Source organism: Corvus kubaryi, unplaced genomic scaffold (genome assembly GCF_017639235.1).
Source record: "Corvus kubaryi isolate FWS band 111438036 unplaced genomic scaffold, C.kubaryi_AGA036_p1.0 37302, whole genome shotgun sequence".
Classification (NCBI taxonomy): domain Eukaryota; kingdom Metazoa; phylum Chordata; class Aves; order Passeriformes; family Corvidae; genus Corvus; species Corvus kubaryi.
Window position 1 is genome coordinate 276,555 of NW_024581095.1, and position 20,565 is coordinate 297,119.

General features: G+C 37.9%; 1 long non-coding RNA gene across 5 annotated transcripts; it reads left to right on the top strand.

Annotated features, from left to right (window-relative positions):
• Positions 1-442: 442 nt before the first annotated feature.
• Positions 443-19,124, top strand: LOC121664625. Of its 5 annotated transcripts, XR_006016055.1 has the most exons (8): positions 443-692; positions 2,169-2,231; positions 2,842-2,952; positions 6,174-6,278; positions 12,502-12,614; positions 13,203-13,303; positions 15,428-15,505; positions 18,903-19,124. It is a non-coding gene; the product is annotated as an uncharacterized LOC121664625 (long non-coding RNA). The 5 variants fall into 5 exon arrangements; XR_006016056.1 differs by lacking the exon at positions 6,174-6,278 and having other exon boundaries at positions 444-692; XR_006016054.1 differs by lacking the exons at positions 2,842-2,952; positions 6,174-6,278 and having other exon boundaries at positions 444-692; positions 13,144-13,303.
• The last annotated feature ends 1,441 nt before the right edge of the window (positions 19,125-20,565 follow it).

Sequence of the window (20,565 nt, forward strand, 5' to 3'; positions counted from 1 at the left end):
CCCCGCCCGGGCTGGCCGCCGCCCAGGGGTGCGGGATCCCCGCGGCCCGGAGCCAGCGCGCTCCGCTCCCCGCGCCCGCCCCGCCGCGTCCCGCACCCGCTCCCCGCACCATCGCCCCGCACCCGCTCCCCGCACCATCGCCCCGCGTCCGGCGCTGCCCCGGCGGGGCTCGGCCGGCGGGCGCTGCCCGGTGGCTCCCAGACAGCGGGGGAACGCGGGGCTGCGGATTATTGCAGACTAAGCAGTCTGGCGCTGCAGCATCGTGCGGGGGGAGGCGGGCGGGCAGGGGGAGTGTGTGTGCGTGCGTGTGTGTGTGTGTGTGTGTAAAGGGGGGATGGAGCTGGCAGCTGGCCAGCTACCATCAGAATTAGCTCATTGTTCAATATAACCGGCGCTGGCAAGCAAAACCCAGCCCGAGAGAGGGAATGGGGGGGAGGGAGGGAGGGGGGAGAGAGAGAGAGAGAGAGAGAGACTTTCCCCCAGCTACCCCCACCCCTTTTTTCTTTTTTTTTTTTTCTCCGAGGCTGCACTTTGGGAGAGGTGCAGTCATTCTTACCCACACCCCCTACCCTCTCTCCACTCCCCCAACTATAAATTCCCTTCTGTAGCATGCTGCCCTTTTGTAATCCACATTTGTGTTTCAGATCATGTAGAAAGGACAGAAAGTGAGCAGGGAGCGGGGGCTTTTGTCTGTAAGTATATGCAATTCCAATCCACAGAATTTTATTTTTTTTAATTAATCCCCTTTCTCTCTCTCCCTCCCTCTCCCCCCTTTCCGCTTTCTTCTCTCTGTGTTTCTCTGTTTCTTTTCATTTCTTTTTGATTTCTTTTTGTCCTTAGCCGGACTTTGCTGCAGCTTGGCTTTCCCCTCTCGGGGCACATTTCCAAACAGGCTTTTTTAAGGAAAATGAGAAAACGTGCAGTATTTGTATCTAACTCTTTGTGCTTTAAGGCTGGATTTCTAGGCTGAGGATTTTTCTGCACACATGCAAGGGGAGATGAGAAGTGATTTTCTAAATTTTTTCCCTTTTCTGGGTTTTGCACTCTGTAAACACCAAAATGCATTTTTGAATCTAATGTGCTTGGCTTTGTTAGCATGCATGCAAGGCTCTAGGATAGGTTTATCATCTCCTTTCTTCTCCCTTGTAAAACGAATCTCGCTCTTCTCCACCCTGACACTGGATTCCTCTCAGGCTGCTGGGGTTTATTTTTAGAAAGCAGTCATTCTTGCAACAGCCTTCTGCATTTTTGCATGTGCAGCAGATAAATTTTGGGTGGTTCTTTTGAGAAAAAAAACAAAAACCAAAAAAAAACCAAAACCAAAACAAACCATATTTTGCTGAATGTGTAGTGACGTGCTGCTTTTTTCAAGTGTTTTTGTGTACGTTTATAGATATATGAGTTTGCAGTGTTAAATCCAATATGTATGTGTTTGTGTAAACATATGACTCATACCTAATTGTATTTCATACATACATGCTATAGGTAAGAAATATGTAATTAATAGAAGAGAACTTTAATTTTTCTTGCTATAAGAAAGCTGATAAAGGAGGTTTGCTACCAATTCAGTCCATTAAGAGAGTGATAATTTAAAGTAAATGAGGTAGGACCTACTCTCTTTTTTTTTTCTCTCCCTGTTTAAAATAGGGGGTGTGTATGGAATAGAGAGAGGGAGAAAACTGGAGGTTATGTAATGCAGTGCCATTTCCAAAAATACCTACTCTCTGGGCCATTACATTGTGTTATACTTGTTCCTTGACTGCAAAAACCCACACTTAGTAGTATGCCTGGGAACAATGGACCACAAATTACGGTAAACATAGAGTGACAGATTTTTGTCCTCTTGACAGATTTTTACCTGTGTTAACCATTACGTATGAGGCTCTTCAGAAATGTACCCAGTGCTAAGAATAGCATAGGGTTCTGCAAATCCAGGTACCAGGGATTCCTTTGTCCTGTATTTAAGCCTACAGACCACTGAAGTGCAGAGATGCATGATATATAAGCATATGTGTGGTTAGAATAATTTGCATGACTTTAATCTTAACCACTAAAGCTTATACTTGGTTCACCCACTGTTATGCTGACAAAAACATACCTTTCAAATATCACAACAGTTGGAATGACTTTTTTTTTTTTATTTTTAATTTTTTTAAAATTGTTTTCAGATTGTTCTCCTTGTGCTACTTGAGAGAAACTGCAATCCCAAGACTTAATAGAACCTAAAAATGGTAAGAATTAGTTGCTTTAGCAGAGTATCAATAATTTTTTGTTTCAATACAAACCTTATTTACGTCTTCCCAATACTCATTTATAAATAGGACCTTTATACAACATATTTTTGAGGCTATGGGGATTTGCCATACAATAACTGATGTACTCTGAAAAGCTCCTTATGTTGAATCTTATATTTTCTTGCATTTTTTGAATAAAAATCTGAAATCCCTCTCTGTGCACTAAGGCTTATTTAATTGAAACAAGAAATATTTAAGTTATTGTGAAAAATACACATCATAACACAGGTAGCAATGTATGCAGACAAAACAATATCCAGTAATGCCAACACTGACACCTTTCTCCCAGAAAGAAGAAATAGGTCATTGCACTTTGTAAGTGAAACAGATTTAATGTTAGTCTGTCAGGGAAGTACATAAGGTGTAAACTAAATTTTCTTATTAGGTTAACCTTCTGAAAACACTACCATTCTTTGTGATCTGTTCTAGAAAAAGTGTCTAGGCCTCAAACCTGACTGAACTTACAGGCACTTGTTTGGAATGTGTTTAATGAACAATAACCTGTTTCCTTTAGTGCTAATTGTGTTTGTATTTTTATTGATTAAAGCCCATTTGTTATACTTTGAGATCCCACTGCTGACAAACTCCTGATTTTAAGGATATGCATATAAATATGGTGTTCTCTGAGAAGGACTGTCTCAGAATCAGCAGGACAAAGGTAACAGGTTTTTTTCAGAAAAAGTGCTCAAAGTAGGCAGATTTAGTTTAGATGGTTTGTTATCCTATAGCATTCTTAGTTGAGGATGCAGCTATCACTGAAGCATATCTAAATACATGTACTGACAAAAATGTGATGTATTTTGGGTGCTACATGATAAAATCATGATCAAACCTCAGTTAGTATTGAGCAATGCTTTAAGTAGCATTGCATAAGGCATACATTAGCATAGAATATTTTCCCCAGTGTGAGGTTTTGAGGGACATACTCTTACGAAGATTGGTTAAGTTAATTGTATAAATATTATCCCTGTCTGGTTCTTTGGGATTGTTTTGATATGGGGGAGGAGGGATGATCAAAGAATGATTAAAATAAGCAAATACATACTCTGTTATAAAGGCTTTGTTTTTGGTTTTGGCTCCTTGTTTTATATCATTCCTATCTGCAAAAATAAACTTTCAAATTCTGGAGTTTTAGTCTATTCTGGAACCTACTTTCATCAAAGTGCTTTGCTCATCTGTGTATAAATGAATAGATGGGGGTGGGGAATTAAAAGGGAAATGATTCACTTAAACTGTGAATAGAAATCATGTTAAAATACATGTTGTTCACACAACTGTGGAATATTGGATAAGGCAACTGTTTTCCTACCAACACCAAGGTGACAATCAGCCCACATTTTAGATGTTATGCAGGCTGCTATGTGCAATATATGCCTATCTATGGAACAAAAGATTATTTTAAGTTTAGTTAGGCATAAAATAGCCACTGATTTCTACCAGCAGATGGTTCTATAAATCTAGCAAGGTTCCTGTAGTAGTCAATGAAATCAGTTTTGTAAAGCCAGTCTCTGGGCCAGAACATAAAATACAACTTAGAGCTATCCAAATGCAAAAAACCCTGCTGTTACTCACCTGTCTGGTCCCATCGTTTGCTTTGCAGTGTAACATAAATACAAACCTCATTTAGCTATTTTTAAAAGTTCCACTTCTTTTTTGTGATCAGAATTAAACTGTATGATTAGGTTTTACCCCAGCTTGCAAGGTTGTTTAAGATGTGATACTTGGCAGAATCTCTTCTCCTACCACCACCCTTTTTTCCCCTTTCTTTCACTCCTGGCACACTAATACTGAATGTAATACTAAGTCAGACCAGTGACACACTTTCCTTGCAGTAGTGGACACACTTGTCTTTGCCATATTCTTGGATTAACTGCAAGTATCTCTAACCATTCTAATTTGCAGGAAATACTCTTCTTTGCTTATCAACACTTTCTACACACTGCAATACATGACAATAAAAGTTCTTACTTTGTTTTTAATATCACAGTATATGCAAAGGCTCTATCTTGCTCTCACTGACCAGTGAAAATTTAGCTATCATGTTTCACTAGACTGAGATAGACCTTAAAAAATGGTGGAAAATAACTTTCTTATTCCTTTGCCTGTCTGAAAGTTCATTAATTATTTAGCTAGGCTTACAGTAAAATTTGAAGTGACTAGAATAAGTGAGAACAAACGAATTCTTGGTTTAACTTCACTGTCTTACCCTTAGTTTCTTAATGTTCTTTTCTCATAAAATGTTTTAAACAGTAAAAGCAAGTTATTTAACACATTAGTTTTCAGTGCTTCTTCTCCTTTTCCTGGACTTGGAATTAGAATTACCTGGTTAATTAATCAATCTTTCTTGCACCTGTTTAATAATAATATCCTCAATTTTAAGAGAAACAGAAAAGCAGAAGACTGCACTTTTTATTATTCTTATCATTTTAACTCATAGACATTTTGAGCCATCTTACACAAGAACATTTGCCATTTGGGGATCTGTCCTTACTTCTGTATAATGTATTTCCTTAAGTGTCTACTTGAAGGAGGAAAGAGTGTTTTATATTTATGTGCAATGTATAAAATCCTGAGGTGAATTAAGTGCTCTTTTAATTTGAAATGCTAGAACTTCTGTATACTACCTTAATGGCAAGTGCTGTGTCATGAAATATAAACTAAAATTTTAGTGCTAACCAGGGGGGAAAAAGGTTCTAACTAAAAAAGAATTAAAAAAAATAATTTGTTTTAAATTTTTTTCTGCCCCATCCAATCATTGAAAGTGATCCAATCGTTTAAATAAAGGAACTTGTTAGAAGAGTGGGAGTAAGGAAGTCTTAATTACAGTTTTCTGTGACCTCAAAGAAGGCTCCTACCAAAACCAGGAAAGGGTTGGGGTTTGTGTTGTTTGTTTGTGTTTGTTATGGTAAATATTGGTTTTTAAAGAAAGAAACCAGACTATCATTTTAGACAGTTAGAGAAGTGGTCTGTTTATTTGCTTCCAAAGCCCTCAGCTGTGTCCTTTTCTCCTTCTTGTGCATTGTAGGTTAAGTTCTGAGAGCTCACAGAGCAGGTGCTTGAGGAATTCAACCTAACAATAAAAAATGTGTATATCAGTAAACAGATCCTTAATAATTTAATTTTGACTTTTCTTAAAGTACACAAAAGATAATCTAGAGCCAATCATTAATTTGCTCCTGGCTTACCAAAATGAGACAGCTTTCTTGTCAGCCTGTCTTACTGGTGTGGAATCTCTAGGCTGGCTGTTGTACAGTATAGCTGTGTCATCCCAGAGCAAAAAGGCTCTGGAAATAGGTCATTTGGGCTGAATGCTTCCTGTAGTGCATCCTTGCCTGAACTGCATCAGTTCTGAGGTTATTCTGTCATATTCTGTCGTTTACATTCCCTGAATTTTATAGTCTTACTGTGGGAAAAAGAGAAATAGGGGATGATGATTAAGGGTGAAAACAGTTTGGAGAAAAGCCCTTCTTTGTTAAGTCAGAGGGAAAGAAATGATAGCCTGCATTTGGTTGAAAAGAATCACAATCCCATTTAGTTTTTTGTTTGTGTGGGGCGTTTTTTTTAGTTTGTAAAGAAATTATAATATCATTTACATTAGGTGAAGATATTTATGAAGCAAATTTTATGTTTAAGATGTCATCCCAGTTTAGCCATTACTAACCTTTTTCCAGGGAGTTACATGCAGGTGTCTTTACACATTCTGTAATTTTCTGTGCTCCTGGGCTGGAACAGGTCTGCATAATTTTAGGATTATTTGTGGAGAATGGAGCCTAGAATTGGTCTGGCAGAGGCAGGCATTATTTGGAACCTTTTATATGCTCTGAGGGGAAAAAAAAGGCAAGGTATTGAAATGAGACATTATGTCCAACCTATTACTAGGCACAAACTGGACAAAAGCAGCTCTTGGTCTGGCATGAGAAAACTCATACCTGGTTGATAATTACCAAGCCTGGTACTGGAACTGGAATTGGAGTCTCCTTTATGGTAAGTCAGAGCCACGCAGAACCTGCAGGACTGTCAGATCCTCTTCTGTTCGTGTATAGCATGGGCATAATTTGGTCAAGAGAAGTAATTGTGAGGGATGAAAGCTAAGCAGTTTTGGCCATATGAATGTGTATATTGTGCTTTTTTATTATGCTTATGTAATGTGCGTCTCATACATTGTGTGTAGTTTATGCAGTGCTGCTTGATTGATGAAAACTCAGGGAGAATTAAAATTTCCAGCTTACAAAGTTTATAAGCAGAAATACAAACAAGTTTTTGGAATACTTCTGTCAAGCCACCTGTTCAGCTGAGCAGAAAACAACCATGTACTTGATTATGAGTAGAAAAGTAGAGCTTAAAAAAAAAGTAATTTTTGCCCAGAGGTATAGATACTGTGGATATTTCAGTGGTACAGCTCATATGCACATGAAAAGACAAAAGCTTTTATATACTTGTTTCTACTCAGTCAGAAATATGCTCTGGGTGCTAAAATTTTGTTACTCTGCCCCAGTATACTCTATCAGAACAGAACTGTGTTGACACGTGGAATGGAGATTTATGCAATACTAGGTCCAGGAAAGATTTTTACTAAATTTTTTCTCAAAGGCTGAAATTTTGGAAAATCAGAAATAAGAATATACATCTAGTAACACTACAGATGTGACATTGGTTTTTAAGGCTTGGGATCTAAAGCCATAACTAACAACATTTTTAGTTTTTTTCTAACATTGGTATACTGCTGCTTCATACTTGAGTTCTGATTCTTGTATATGGCTAAAGAGATGGGAAAAGGATGACAGTTAATAGTTCTAGAACAACTTCATAAACATAATTCAGCTGGCATCATTTACTGGAAGAGGATATTTTAATAAAAATAGTTTTAACTCTTTGTATTTTGGTTTTATTTCAAATATTTATTCACCACATTAAACCATATTGATTGAGGGCACAATCTCAAAAGGTGCAAAAAATATTATTTTCATATGTTTAATGTAGAATGATAGTATGAATCATTACTGACTGTTATATGTAATTCAATTTGAACTTCTGGTCTGGCAAATTCACAGTAGCAGGACTGAATGAATCCCTGTGTACATGTTGCTGGGAGCATTCCTGATGTTTCCTTGTGTAAATACTGCATTAAAACAAACAAACAAGCAAAAACAACCCACCCTCAGAATTAGTAGGATTTTCTCATCCTGCAGGAAGAACTGCCTCTGGAATAATTTTGTTAACAGTAACCTGATTGTCTCTCTACTAGCTTGGCATACTTATGTGGGAGCCAGTTGAAAAAAGTTATAAGAAATTTGTGTGTCCTCACTGGAGGTGGTAAAAGCCTTGACTTAATACACACATTATCAGAAAGAACCTCTGGCCTCTTCCAGCACTGATATTTAGAAGGTGCACATTGACACCACAGAGCTACTTAGAAAGGTCAAGTTAGAGAGGAACAAATCTCCCTTCTTTGCTTTAAAATGGCTGTGTATCTGTGATAAATCTCCATCATGAAAGCGTATGAGTTTACACAGCTCCTTAGATGAGTCCCAGAACCCACAGATATTTTATTACTTTTAGCCTCCAGAACATACATGATACATTTTGTGCTTTTGTATCTGGAGTAGCACTTAGCTGCATTACTGCCTGCCTAGTAGAGCCTGGTAATAGGCTTCAGGTAAATGTACCACGCTGCTTTCAAGCACTTGTTAACAATCAGCTGCCCTCATTACATCTCTTTTAATGAGGTAAGTGAGTAGTGGTTCTACCATGTGGTTCTCCCTCCCGTTTCCAAGAGTATGGCTGGGGCTTTTTAATACTTGCCTGTAAAATGGTGCTTGGGCAAGGGGCTGGCAACTCCGGAGGGGAAAGGAGGGCTCTTGTGGCTGGGCTCAATTCTCTGCCACTGGAAAGCAGTTGGCAGAGGCAGTGAGCTTGCCTCCACTTGGGGAACAGCATCTCTGGTAGGATTTCTGCTCATCTTTTTGGTATGTGAGAGAAAAGCTCTTGTAGTCCAAAGCAGTCTCTTGAGCCTTCTGTAAGTTACAGTGTTCAGGCCATTAATTTAGAAATTGTATAGGAAATTTTGAAAAACAAACACTTTTTTGGGAGACTTCTTGGTGTATACATTTTGTGTACCCCAAGACTGGAGGGCCAGGTTTGAGAGGGCACACAGGAGAAGCATTTTTCTGGTCTGTCTCTGTTCTTATTCTTAAGGATTTACTTACTGGCCACTGTTCTTGCTGGTCTTTCCCTTAAGATCAAAACTCTGTAGAGTGAGGACACTGCACTAAATAGGCTTTTTGGTCAGCCTCTGACCATGCTCTTTTTCTTCCTCTGTAGCTCAAGTAACTTGTCCATGTTAGGTATGAAACTACTGAAAAACCACTGTGCATCCTTTGGTCCAGAATTTTTGCTGCCATGACGTGTGTTCACCTGAGTTTATAACAAGAGATTTGCTTATGTGCCTCTTGTTCTGCAGTTACCATTAGGTGTAGATGCAAATAGTTACCAATTACGTTCTACCTTATTGTACTTGAAGAGCAAATTACAAACTCCTATGTAATTAACTGAGAACTTGAGTATTATTTTAATTCTCAGCCCTGTTGTTGTTTTTCTGTGTGTTGCATGTTAAGTAAAGCAACAAAAAAATACTGTAGTACAGAGGCAAAAAAAAAATAAATATGTGGGGTTGTACTGGGTTCTGAGTTTGGTTTTCTGATGGCTGATTTGCTTCTTTTGATTTCTGTGATGTTTTGCAGTTTCAGAGAACATACACAAAAATTTACTGGAGGAACAAAGTAATTTGCAGCCATTTTATTGCTTAATGAAACTTTCCACATAATACATTTGTTTCTTATTTTTTCTGAAATAAATGCATTCTTTCTCTTTCAAGGAGTGCAACACTGTGGTAATGAGTATCTTTGTAAAAATCATTAATTCATTAAGAAGCTGGAGGAGCATTTATGACAGTGTTCACAATGTACTGTTAGATTTTTCCCTCTTAGTCTTTGTGTATGCATGGTAAATATTAACAATGCTTTGCAATTATTTTTGTGTATTAATGAAGTAAAAAAGCAGCATGACAACACTTGTAGCACACAAACTGTATTGATCCTAACTGGTGCAGAAAAGTGAAAATTGATCTCTCTTCCTAAAAATTGCATTACATTCAGGTGGTGTGGATTCCTCCCCAGGCAAAGTTAGAAAGTGTTTTCTCTAACTAACCTCATTCAATCACATATGTTAGAAGACAGCTGAAGTTTCTGTAGAGGGCTTCTTACTGGGTAAAGAAGTGGGCAGAAGTCTTATACGTAAGTACACACATATAAAAGATGTAACCTGTGTATGGATGAGGGCAGGAGTGAGCCCCTTGAAGCAGCTGGTGCAGATAAGCCAAGGTAGGAGACTGCATAGGAGCAGACACTTCAGTGTAACCTCAAGAATAGATGCTTTAAGAAGAAAAAAGGAAACAACAGATGAAGATGGGTTTACAGGGGGAGATTTTCCATTAAAATCTAAAAAAACTACCTCCAAGGTCACTTCCTTATGTTGTGTAGGGAAGGAGCAAATAACATCCTATTCTGTGAAATTGACAGAAATTGCAGAAGAGATGCCAAAGGACTATAAAAATCCCCAAATACCTAATGAATAAACTTTATAATTCATGTGCAGTGTGGAGAGGGGGATGCAAGGAAAAGCATACTTGTCTCATTTAGGCCTTTTCATCTCTATGTGGTTGTGAGTTTGAGTCATCAGATAGGGAGGAATAAAAAGCAGCAACGATATCTTCCCCATGAAAAGGCAAAGACATCAAAGGATGCTGATGCAGAGAAGTCAAAGGCAAATTCAGGTGTACAGTTGTCCTGCCATGTTCTGCTGATATGCTGCCAAGTATTAATTATCATTGCAATGGCAGGTAAAGTCTCACAAAAGGGTGAGCCACTTGGAGCAATCCCAGCTGGAGAATCGTGATGTAATTCTTCATCAGTTCTCTCAAACCATTTATCTAACTTTCTTTACTGTGTGGAGTTAACCAAGTGAAAGAAATGTAAATTATTGTTTTTCCCCACTGATTTTTTAATGTTCATGACACTGATGTGGAAAACAGGGATGACAGAAAAATCTGCTGCCCTGACAGGATACTGAAAACATGAAGTCAGGTTATTTGGGATGACTGTTGCCGCACCTCAAGCAGAGGATCAGATTCGTGATGCAGAGACATTCAAGCAAACAAGTTCACAAAATTGTTAAGCCTCCCATCTGCTAAATCACATGTTCACAGAATTTTTAAATTATTAAGCTAAGGTAATGAAGTTTCACTTTAACTTGGCCAAGTTTTGGTTTCTGCTGTTTCAGTAGGAAAAGCTTCCTCAGTGAGCCTCTTCCAGAGTCAGCCTATCACAATAGCAGCATCCTGTTCGATCATGAGTACAGCTTCTTAAATATAACAGAGGCTCATCAAAACTTCAAGGACTCATTGAAATAAGGAGTAATGATGAGTACTCTTCATGTAGCCTTGTCACTGCTCTCTCCAGAAGACCTGGAAAATAAAAGCTGACTGATAGAATACTGCTGCCCAACTAAACTCTTAAAAAGCAGCAACCATTCAGCTGACAGCTGCTATATGTATTAAATCTTGTGTTCTAGGTTAGCAACACAGTGGATATTTGTATTTTATACTTTCATAATATTCCCCTCACCGTCTTAAAAATAAATTGCTACAGATGGGAGCATTAGTTTACCCCTTGCACTGAAGCAAAGGCTTTAATCCTTGCGCAAGCTTTCCCTCCAGTTTGGTTTAAAAAGAATTAGTGAGGTTTTCATTCACAAGATTACTTATTTAGTGTTTGAGCAGTGGTGCAGTAAGATTGTTTATGCATTTGGATTGTGATTGTGGGATGTTGGTTAGAAAGAAAATATTTTATTGCAGTGGGAGGCATTTGGGGGAATTGAGAAGTGCATGGTAGGATGTGCTGTGAAAAGTACATCGACAGCTCAAAGTAGCTGGTAACTAAGAAATTTTAAAGAAATGTGGGTACAGAAATGAAGAGCAGTGTTCCTTTTTGGCTATACAGCCCACTCTCAGGAGGAGGGTGGCCTCTCTCCCTCTCTCTGTTCTGGATTAGGCACGCACAGGGCACTTAGTCCTCACAGCTGCACAATGTCATTTTAGTGCTGTTAAATGAGAGAACAAACATGCCTTTTTCTTTCTTTCTTTTCCACACACACCTCTTATCATTCTACTCCATTGTTTCTCAGCATGTTGCCATCTGTGTCTGCTATTACACTGCTAATCCATATAGTAAATATTTTTCTTATAGTTTTCTTTATTTTTCCTTTCCTAGGTAGGCTACTGCAGAATTACTGGAGATGGTCACCTTTATTTGGAATTAGGATCTAGAGTACTTGTCATCATTTCCTTTTTGTTTTCATTTCCCTCTGCCTCAAAATTGATTTGTAAGACAAATAAGTTATCTGAAGTTCTCTAAAAGGTGGTTGTTGATTTCCTCAGAGCAGTTGCTCCTCAGTAAACTTTTAGTTAAGAAATGAAGAGTGCAGTTGAATACAACTTAAGTCCTGAACAAGACTCGATTGCAGGAATTTAGTTGTGGTTCACATGGGGGAAAAAAGATATAAAAAGTAATTCCAAGGGCTTTCTCAATTGTTTCTTAACTATAAAAACCTTGGGAATGCTTAACAGGAGTATGATCATTTTAGTAAGTTTAGCATGCCATAAATCTGAGGGTTTTTTCCTCTTGATGGATTTTTCTGAATGTTTGAAAGATGCTCTTAATGAATAGGAATGAAGAGTGGGTACCAAATCAATTTTAGCATTTTGATGTGACTGATAGAGTATGTTTCATTCAGCTCTGTTAAAATTATTCTATGTATCTGTTTTAAGGCTGGGCAAAATATTGTGCTCCCCTACCATTGTTCTTTAAGAAGGCATGACTTGCAATGAAAAAAAAACGGAATTGGAATTTTGAATGTTGGTAAAATGGAGGAAGAGCAAAAGAGTTTCTCAGCCTATTGGGAAAAGGACTAAAGAAGACTCTGCTGGTTTTGAATCCTCCTGGTTTTGAAAAAAAAAACCCCAAACCAAAACAACACAAAAACCCGTCAGTTGTTCTGGAATCTGAGAGAGCTGGTACATAGACTAGGCATTTCTTTTCCTCCACTTTTGCTCTTTCTTCAATATTAAATTTTATTATTTGTGTCTTTTCAGGAGACTGGAGGCTACTAAACTGAACGCATACGCATAGAGGACCCATAATTCCCAGTTTTCAAGTTGTCAGTGTTTCAGGCAGAACTGCATGTTGCTGTATAGCAGTGTCTCAGGTAGCTCTTCCCAGATGTCATAGTTCATGGATGAAGCTTCCTAGCTTAACTGTCTGGCTAATGAATATCCAATACTGAGGCTATCAGTGTGAGTCAGCATTACGCAGACTTGCACTGACTGCAGTTTTCAATCCATCCTAAAGCTCAGTAATTCTGTTCTGAATTCTGATACTTTGGTTATTTAAGCCAAGCCTGCACTTGTGTAACAGTCACACAGGAAGTACTAAGAAATGAAAATTTGGTGTTTATCAATGGAAGCATTTATTTAGGAGTATTTGCTTCATGCTAACAGCTGGAATGTTGTAACCCTTACATCCTACTCCATAATGGAGCATTGCTTTCCTCTCTCTGTAGCTCATCTTGCAACATTTATATCAGTAATTTTGAGCGGCTGTCGTTGAATTAATGTTCTATATGTTTTTCTAACACCCTAGTTATCAGTATATCTGAACTTCTAAGTAGTTTCTGCAGTTATAAAGCACAGCAAGACATCATGGTTTGCTTTTTGTCTCTTTTTTCCCCCTTGTAGTGAATTACAGTAAATCTTAAGTGGACTTCTCTATGCCAGCATCTTTTTTTCCATTCCAGAATCTTCCTCCATTTGGCCAGGATCTAAGCCATGATTCTCCAGCCCTTCAGCATTGCTCCCAAGGCAGAGATTTAAAGTCCTTTGTCCATTCAGGACTCTGGTACAGTCATAGCAGAACAGTCACTTCTGTGTGTCTTCTATGTGAAATAGGTCCACGTGATTATTATCTACCAATATGGGCCACAGTATTTGTTTTTGAAGAAGAAAAAAGGATATGAATGGATTTTTTTTTCTTTACAGAGAATTACTGTGAAAGAGTTTGGGGATTGTGCAGGTTATTTTTTGGGTGGTGGTAGGTTTTGGTGTTTGTTTTTTTTTTACCCTGGAGCAGAGTTGTGAGCTCATGTTACAATTTACACCTTTTCCGTCCTGCTTCATTCCCAAAATCCACCCTCAAACTGCAATTCCTCCAAGTTTTTATGAATTTAATTTGAGGTTTCCTGTCTTTTTCATTTAACTTCAGGTGCTTATTTTATTCCTATTAGTTTATTAATAGGGATAACACAGCCTGTAGGCAAACCTAAATACATCTCAGGCTCCATGGAAAATATAGAAGGTTGTATTCATGATAATGACTAATACTGTGTTCTGATGCTTATGCCATCCTCCTATATACATTTTGTATACTTTGCTGGTGTGAACAGCATGTCCTGTGGTAGAGCTGAACTCCTATTGCTATTTCCCACCACGAGTTTTCACACAGAAAGTATGACTACACAATAAAATCAAGACATAACTGCAGAATGGGTAACTGGTGATTATAAATAGCAACAGAAGAGCTCAGAGGTTACTTGGTATCTTTCATTCAAGTGTTTCAAATATTCAGCGTGAACATTAACTGAATTCACAGGGTGCCCTATGCTATGCATTGGTTATTTTATGTCAAACGCAGCCAGAGAGCTGAACTGGCTTGTCTGAGACCTCAGATATGAAAAAACCCCACCAATCTGTTCCTTTAATCAGTAGAAAGCACAGTGGTTGATACTGCAGAAAAGCATGGGACAATGTACAAAGCAGGCACTGCCTTGAGCTTTGTGTTTTAAATTTCCCTCCTCTGTGTCCTGCATTACAGAAGAGCTCAGTATTTTCTATTGGGAAGATGATTTAAAGAATTTTCCAATAATTTCTCCAGGATAGAACTAGTCCAGTTGTGACACCTAATAGTCAACATGTACCTCCACAGAAATGAAAACTTTCCTCATGTTTCAATATATGCGCAGTAGCAAGCCGGTGAGTGAAACTGGTCCATCACTTACTTAACTGACAATGAAAGTTTTGATTCCCAAAGTGCAAACAAATTTGAATGGTGTAATTTATAAAGGCTAGCTCAAAACACTAACAGTTTGACATCCAGGTGTCATGCAGAAAGAGTTCAATTCACCAAACACCAAGGGCCCAGGAGACAGACCCAGCAGGAATTAAATTTAAGGATTTCAGCATTGTCTGTAACTTGTGCCTCACCACTTCATCATTTCGGAGGCTGAGATGAAGAGATATTCTGATCTTCATCTTGAAGCTGAGAGGCATTAGCTTGATATTTATTCACTTTAACCTCCACTGTAGTCAGTGCCCAGCTCTAGATCTTACCCATTCTACTCAGAAGAATTTTCCTGTAGACATCGTAGGCCAGCACCTTAACCATTAAATCCTGCTGCCAGCTGTTTTCTTGTATGTGTTTTATAATGTGTTGAAAATTTTTTAATGTGGAAAACACAGGGTGCTAACACAGAATTATAATTGTTTCAATGATCTTACAAAGTTATACATTCTAGTTCACCACTCATTGTGAAAGGGTATCAAATGTGTGTTGCTCTTGTCACCTGCAGTCATCAGCAAAGAAAATGAACTTCATTAAACAGCCCTTTGCCAGTGACCTCTGGCAGAAGGGAATGGACATGTTTTCTCACAATATCCTCAGCAAGTTCATTATCACAGACATCCTCTTATAAAGAATTTATCAGAGATATTAAAAAAAAATGCTCTTATTTATTTTTTCTTAAAGCGCCTGTTGAATGCAGATAAACATAAAACAATATAGTTGGAATTCTCTAGGGACAGATGTTGTCATGGGTATAAAAAAATATGCACTAAACATTAAACACTCTGGGCTAAGCTCTACTGACATCAGACTTGTTTCAGTCATGCTGTCTGTCACATGAACACCACTGCATTTAATGAATCTCTCTTTGTTAGTAAGATCTTGTATATATTTATGTCACTGCAGGTTTATCAGCCAAGTTCAATGATTTGGTTAAGCCAGAAGATCTTTCCAACCAGCCGTGGGGATGGGGAATTTCCAAAGGTAAAGTTATTTGTGTAATTTCTTTCATGCAATAGTTTGCTAAGATGAAAGTTTTCAGAAAAAAGAATTTAAAACTTGAAAGTTCAATGTATTTTATTTTACAACCGCTTCAAGAAAGTAGCCAGGTCTCATGATTTCATCACGTGTCTCATGTTACTCTGTTTTTCTTAAAGCCTTGGCTCCTTGCACCATGCAGTTAACTGAAGATTTCAGCTTTCATTTTATAATCATGTTTTTAGCCTTCGGGTTTGCAGAAAACATGGACTCTTGCTGGCTGCACACCAGAAGGAAAACATACTAATTTTCAAGGGCCCATATTTCTTAAGCCTGTCTCATAATTTTACAAGCCTGACATCTGAGTTCTGAATGCTTAATTTTGGCAATGCTTTCCTAGCAATGCAGATGAAAAAGTCAATAATGCAGCAGGAGGAACTAGGTGTTGCTTATCTTTTATTAAGTACCTTGCTTGTGCCTTACCTGGCATGAGTAACAAGCATACAAAGCAAGGAAGTTTTCATCTGAGTTTGACAAGAAGTACCACAACATAAAGGCAGAAGATGTGGCTCATTAGACAGAATTAATAAGATTTCATTCTGTTACCATTACTGGTTTAAGAAATGTGAATCTGGACATTAAATTTGAGTAGCGAAAGATAACAGATTGTGCAGAACTACAGGATGTACATGTTTTATTCTCATATTCCCTTTCAATTACTGGCTCAAGCAGGTAAGTAAAGAAGAGAACACATGGAAAATCATTTTGATTAAGTTTCAGTTATTAGCTAGGCTTCTGCTCCCTGTTAACAAAACTCTGCTATTATTCCGTCTGGATAACATTATACTTTCCTGTACACTTTTTCCTCTACAAGGGAACTTCTAAAGTTTATAGGTGGGCTATTTGCAGGCTCATGTGCCAGCCTGCCAGTCTCTAAACTAGCATATGTGGCAGTACTGCCATTCTTAGCATTCACAGTATTCCAACAGTTCAGCTGAGACAACTGGTAGCAGTGCCAGAGCATGATGAATGGGCTCTATAGGGTCATACTTACACCAGATGAATTTGCTAATTTTATGAATCAGCTGTGTGTTAACTAGATTATTTTTATTCAAAATGTTAAGTTAGGAGTTTTCAGTAAGTTGTCATTCATCATCAAATGAAGTTTCTCCTGAAGAACAGGAATGAAGCTATGCACTATGTGCAGCATAGCAACAATGCTGCATTATATTGGATTTATGAATAGCTGTGGGTTTATGCTGTACTTAGCTTAAAATAAAAGTTTCTCAGAAGGGATAACAGTTTCTCAACTAGCCAAAACATATTATAAATCTTTTTCCCCTTTAAAGTTACTGGATTCTTGTTTTTAAAATACAGTGTTTTTTTCCTAGCCTTTATGTAATTCTTCAGAAGATTTTTTGGCATATGCTGGTACAATGACCAGTTTTTAGAACTAGCTCCAAACTTTATTTCACAATTGACCTTCAAAAGCAGCTTCAGGATCAGTTGCACACAGTCCAGCTTCCAGCAGCGTATCATCTTTAACAGAAACTATACATCTTTGGAATTTTTTTCATTTGTACTATTAAATTAATTAGGATAAATTGGTGAAAAAAACTGCAGAAAGTTTTCAGTCCTCCAGCTGAGCAGTTTTATCTACTCAATGCTAAACAGCTTGAACTACTGAAAGAATAAAGTAAAATTAATAGATTTTTAAAAACTATTATTTGAGAAAAAAGTGGTTTGTTGGTTTGGTTTTTTTTAAATTTATTTTCATGCAACCAACAAATATAAAAGGCTTCAGTTCTTAATGACAGTTTATTTCCAGACCTTGAAGGGTCACACGGGACTTTATATCTCATGATTGTATGGCAGGATTTCAGGACTGAGGTTGTTTTCACAGCTGAAAAGGAACTGCCCGACACAATGCTTTTGGAAATTTGCCCAGACCTTTGGTCTGTGTGGTGTGCCTGTTTGCATGTGTAAGTTTCTAGTTTTCCCTTCATATCCTGTAATGATACACAAGTAGAAAATTTAGTACAACAAAAATAAGTAAAAATATTATCATGAGGATGGAATTTTCTAGAGTCCTGTGAGGAAATATGTTTGTACAGTCACTAAAAATTAAATGTTATTTTCTCATTTTGAAATGCTTGCAAAATACCCATATAGGCTCTAGCAAATGTACGTTACAACTCCTTATCCTTCTGCATACGTCCCGGCCAAATTCTGCTCTTTTCCTCCACTTCTTGATGCCCCAAAGGAACAGGCCACCAGTTGTCTCCAGGAAGGGATTTGCTCTGTGCTCAGACTGAAAACTGCACCTGTGTGCAGTGCAGGACCCCATGGGGAGTTCACCTACCTAAAAGCAGAATTTATCCTGTAAACTGTGATAAATGAAGGGGGAGAGCCATGGGATTGCTTCAGTCCCAGCACAAGCAAATGTAGCAAGTATGAACATCCCAGTGAAAATTCTGGGTTTAAGGAGCCAGGAAAGGAAAAATTGCTGAAAATGGCATTTTATTGGTCATTGGGAAACTGCCATGTGTTTAATTCCTAATTCAGAAATTCACAACCCTCACATCAGAAAAAAAAAATGAACTTGGAGAAGATAACTTTAATTTCTTATACAAAGAGAAGCATTATGCTTATGTGACAAACATATCCTAAACAATATGAGCAATAAAACACCGTTACAACTCTTACCTTTTAAACACAAAAGACATAGACTTTTTTTCTCCTTAAGATACATTACTAGCTCAACAAATTATTTTTGTTTCAGATCTCATAGTGACATATCATCAGCAGAGTACTTTAGGCACGTGCTTAGCCTTTAGGCTTCTTTCTGAGGCCTAAAATGAACATATATTTAAATGCTGTTTAAAAACTTTGCTGAATAGGCACAGTTAATATGTATGGTTAGCAAAGATCTGAGGCAGCTGGCTTATATGGCACACCACTTCCTTACCTGCCCAGAACAAGAAAGACACTGCAGTGTTTCGTGTGTGCTCTTTTTGATGGATTAATATAAGAAAGTGACTTACTAGTGTACGTAAGTTAAACAGTAAGGTTTTTTAAAAATGAGAGGTCTAAGCTGGAAAAAGTTTTCTTAATATTAAAATGATCTTTCATAAAAAAGATGCACTTTTATGTTGGCTCTTCTGCATTTTTTGCTGCTAGGACACATTCATTCATGCCCAAGTGAAATGTTTTTCCCAGGTGCTGCAAGAACTGCCTGGTTTTCAAACAACCCCTTTGTTCTCTGTGGCATCAGTATTTACAGGCTATTCAGTCATGTTTAGTAGATGAACTAAAGCTGGGGAACTATGGAAAGCTTAGGATGGGAGAAGGAAGCACCCCACCAAACAGAAGCACAGCTAATATCACTTTTTCCTCTCCACAGGGAAATCTCCCCATCTCGAAGGAAGTAAATCGCAAGAAAAGTGAGGTGGAGCGCCTGGCTCCAGCAAGTGGCTATGGACAACATTTCACCAAAATCAATTACCTCTACGCTTTCTAAACATTATTTCTCCATTCATATTACACATGGTGTATGGGTTTGATGAGGTCATGGTGTCATGTATTGGAAATTGTTTCTGTGTAAATCATCAAGTGTAAGAAGAAACTATGGGACTCTGAGCCTTGCTTTAGAGAATAACAGTGGATAAACGTGTACCATAAAAAAATAGTTTTTAACATTCTAACTCAAGCGAAAGCTCTCAGAATTTCACACTGTGAATCCATGTTTACAAACATTACAGGTGGGCCCTCAGGCCTGGTTCTACCACAGCAATGTCTTTCACTACTCAAACTCCACAGCTCACACACAACTGGTAAACCACTCTCTCCATTTCCACCAACCCAAACTGCTTCTTGCAGAGGCTGAGAGTCCCCTTTTTTTTCATTTAGATGTAACAAGCCTAGTAGTTTATTTTCATTGATTGTCTATATATCTCTATATTTTATCCATGTACTCTTTTGATGTATAGAAGTAGTATGAAACTCATGGTTTCCTTGTGGTAAGTGATCGTGATGCTGCCACGGGATTTGAGACACTGATGAATGGTGCTATTTTGGACTTTAAATATGCTCCTTGGCAAGGTAGCTCTGATGGAGTTATTTTTTATTTCCATGTTCTGAGAAGGTGTTGGTACTTTGTTTTTCTGAATGTTGTTCTTTAGACTGGACTGACTTGTTTACTTGTGTCTTCAGTGTGGCTTTCTTATTCAGTGCTGTAGGTGAGTAACTACTTATAGTGTACAAGTGAGGAACTGATTCCCTATCAGTGTCCACTCACAAACATGCAGTTATAGTGGGAGCAATCACAAAACTGTAATTTTCGTAAAATCTCCTTTCTGACTCCTATCCACCTTATGGAGAAAGATGAGCAATAATTTTCCACCAACTTCTCAAAATCTCTTGATTTTTGTCTTTTTTTCTTACAAGCCTTTTTAAAAGAAGGGACAAGTTTTAATGTCCTCTTCAAATCCATAAACTAGGGGATATAGTAAGAAAAATACAGCAAATTTCTGGGAAGAGAAGTCCTAAAGGGGAAAGTGTACATTTCCACACTACTATCTACGTGGACTTTACATTTTTGTTCTTGCTCCCAAACTACTATCAATACAAAATAACACAAACCACAAAACTAAGCAGTATCATCTACTCATGGAGTGTTGTTGTGTTAGACACAGTCTGAAAGCCCACCTTAATTTTTTATATAATTCTGTCTTTTAGCTCTTCCTTTTACAGGGCAGGCCTTGTTCTGAACTGTCTTAGCTTCTGACTGTTAAATACCAATGCATGCACTGCACTTCTAGATTTCTTTCCTTTCCCTACCTTCTGTATCCCTTTCCTTGTACACTTTATTTTCCAATAGAATAGATATGTCTGCTGTGCTGTATATAGAGCAAGAAGTAATATTCAGCAGTTGTGGCATTTATGTATAGTTGCAGTTGTGTACTGCTGAAAATGCAGGCTTTTGTAACAATGTGATCTTTAATAATGCAAGTACCCAATGTATTTTAGCTATTTTAGTAGGATTTGTTCAATAAATATGCAAGCTC